Source organism: Condylura cristata, unplaced genomic scaffold (genome assembly GCF_000260355.1).
Source record: "Condylura cristata isolate star-nosed mole 26May11 unplaced genomic scaffold, ConCri1.0 scaffold00006, whole genome shotgun sequence".
Taxonomy (NCBI): domain Eukaryota; kingdom Metazoa; phylum Chordata; class Mammalia; order Eulipotyphla; family Talpidae; genus Condylura; species Condylura cristata.
The window spans coordinates 50,156,612-50,159,869 of record NW_004567107.1 but is presented as its reverse complement, the minus strand read 5'-3'; the positions used below and the strand labels follow the sequence as shown (position 1 = coordinate 50,159,869).

Here is a 3,258-nt window from a genome sequence, read left to right as displayed (position 1 = left end):
TTATTCAGTGCTGTTTTAACATTGAGCAATTTCATATTTTTTTTAGAAAAGGAAATTTTAACCCACTATCTTTTTGATTTAACCATTTTCTATTGAGATACCCTGAAATATTTTACTTGACTATCTGATAGTCTAGTTTTATTTTAAAGTAAAGTAAATTTAGTATCTAAATGATTCACAAAATATGAGGCAATTTGAATAATAAGATAATGTTCCATATAAAGATTGTAGAATTTGATTTTATTAACTTTTGGGCATGTAGATAATGTAGTCAAATGGAAACTTTAGAAATCTTTAGAATAATTATTCAAATTACTCACATGTGTGATTAAACTATATGAATATTTTTGTCACTTCCACATTTTATGAAATTATTTTATTAGAGCTCTTAACTTTTTTTTAACAGCTTTATGAAGTATAGTTTATATGTCATGTAATTCACCTATATAAAGTGTATAGTTTAATGACTTTTAGCCTAACCACAGAGTTGTTAAGCTAACACCACTATCAGTTGTAGCACATTTTCATCCTCAAGCACTTCATTTGCATAATATGACTTCAGAATTTTTGTCATTACTAGAGGCACTTTTGAACACAGTTACACAGTAAAATCTTTCTTCGAACTTTTAAAAAAATACAGCACATTTTAAAGTTATCTGATGCTATCCCTTGAAACTCTACCCTACAGTGTAAGTATACATGTGCTATTAATGGTCGGTTATGTATTCACTCTTTGTTTTAGTTTCTTTTTCTCCTTTGATTGCTTTAGAAAGATGATCTTTCAAAGTCTTATTAATACCTACATTGGCAGTCAATTCTGTCAGAGAAATCTGTTCAGACCTAAACTTTGTATTGGTTTTAGTAGTTTGAATTTAGTTTTTTACCCAGAAGCATTAAATTATGATTTGAAACATAGTAGTTGCTTCATTTGCTAAAATGCTTAATATGCAAGCATTTTAGCAGTTTCAGAAATTGATTCCATCCCAAGTAATTAAACCAAGTCAAACCTTTATATTCATGCCTATCTCTCTACAGAATGGAAATAAATATGATGCCATTTGCTCACATGGAAAGCCTCACTTTTTCTTTGCTTTTTTTCTTCCCTTTAAAAGTGTATCTTCTAGTTTTTAATTTTTTATAGCTACAATAAATCATCAGTTGGATTCTTTCTCCTGTAAATTTTTATTTTATATTATTAGCTGGCTAGACTAAAAATCTTTTAGGTATTCATCAGTCACCAGAAGATATCAGTCACCAAGATTGTATTTGGACATGAAAAAACCCTAAAAACCGGGAGGGGAGACTAAGAAATGGTTTTCTAGAGTGATAGAATAGGATGAAGTGCTTTTTATCCCCTGGCTATATAAGCAAAAACAGATATAATACTTCAATTAAATTTCTGGATTTTTAAGCTTTGGCTTTTCTTTAGTAAAAATTGGGAGTGGGTATGTGTGTGTACTTGTACAAGAGTGTGAAGTGTGGGTTTTCATAGGTATTTTTCATTTGAGATACTTGTAAAACATATTAATTTAGCTAAAGATATGACTCTTAAGTTCTTTAAACAAATTCAATAGCCAGACCATACATTAGCAAGCTCTTTTTAACTATAAAAAGCCAGATATAAATATTTTCAATTTAAGCAACATGTGGCCTTTGCTACAGCCCCCAGCTCTGCTATCAGACACAAAAGTAGTCATAGACAACATGTAAACAAATTGGCTTAGATGTATTTTTTCAAAAAGCCTTTATTTATCAAAACTGAATTTGAAGTCATAATTTTTACATACCCCCAATTTTTTTTTCCAGTCATGTAAGATTATAAAAAAATATTCTTAGCTCATGTGGCATATAAAAACAGGTGGTGGACTGAATTTTTCTGTGGACTCTAGTTTTGCCAAACTGTTCTAGACGACACAATTACTGGCTTTCTCTGACGATAGCCAAATTGTGTCATCTTTTCTGATGATATAATATTTTAGGTATGAAATAAGCAACTTATTTCTAGCATATTACATTGCTGATTTCTCTGAAATTGACAATAATGAATATGTCATCCATAATTTAATGGAACTAATATAAGAACATAAAGTTCTTATATTGTCTTTCAATGAAAGTTGGCTCTTCATACAGTGTTCCTATCAACATGGGAGAAGCCATACATTTCACATTGTCTCCAGGTTCCTGTTGTTAAATTATGTAATAACCAATGTGAAGTCAGCATTTTGTGCTAACCAATGTGAAGTCAGCATTTTGTGCTGGCAGCAACCTCGCCCTTCTCATGCCTTCTGCATCTCCTTGATAGTATCATTTCCCCTTGCGCTTGATTTAATTTTTCTACATAATTATTCCTAAGCATATAAAATCTATTGTTAATGTGGTCAGTAAGAGGCCACCTAAGGTATTGGACAGGAAACAGAATCAAAGTGATTAAGGACTACAAGAGTAGACAATCAGGGATAGCTAGTCTTTGCCAGTCAGTCTTGAAGAACAAGAACAAAGACAAGGAAGCTGTTAAAAGGATCTGCTTCTTAATCCAGTCATCTACTTTAGGGCATTTGGGTTGATTCCATGTCTTTCCTTTTGTAAATAAAGCAGCAGTAAACATGGGGGTGCAGGTGTCTTTTTGAATCAGTGTTTTTGTGTCTTTTGGGTAGATACCTAGGAGTGAGATTGCTGGGTCATATGGGAGCTCCTTGTTTAGCAGTTTGAGAAACCTTCAAACAGCATTCTATAGTGGTTGTACTAGTTTGCAGTCCCACCAGCAGTGCAGGAGAGTTCCTTTTTTTCTGCATCTTTGCCAACATTTATTGTTGCTAGTTGTTTTAAGGTGTGCCAGTCTCACTGGGGTGAGGTGGTTTTAATTTGCATCTCCTTTATTACAGGTGATGAACATTTTTTCATATGCTTGTTGGCCATCTGCATTTCCTTTTTGGAGAAGTGTCTTTTTAGCTCTTCTGCCCATTTTTTGATGGGGTGTTCACTTTATTTTTGTTGAGTTTCATCAGTTCTTTGTATATCTTTGTGATCAATCCTTTATCGTTAGTATTGTGTGAGAAAATGTACTTCTAATCAGTGGGATGTCTGTCTGTTTTGTGTAATGTCTCTTTTGCTGTACAGAAGCTCTTTAACTTGACATATATACACAATGGAATATTATTCAGCAATCCAAAAAGTTAAACTCATATCTTTTGCAGTAACATGGATGGAGCAGGAAGGGATCATGTTTAGTGAAATTAGCCAGAAAGAAAAAGAAAAATA

At 32.5% G+C, this 3,258-nt stretch overlaps 1 protein-coding gene across 1 annotated transcript in view; it reads left to right on the top strand.

Annotated features, from left to right (window-relative positions):
* Window positions 1-3,258, top strand: part of ZDHHC21 (zinc finger, DHHC-type containing 21) — a 65,082-nt gene that overhangs the window by 21,324 nt on the left and 40,500 nt on the right. The window lies entirely within an intron of this gene.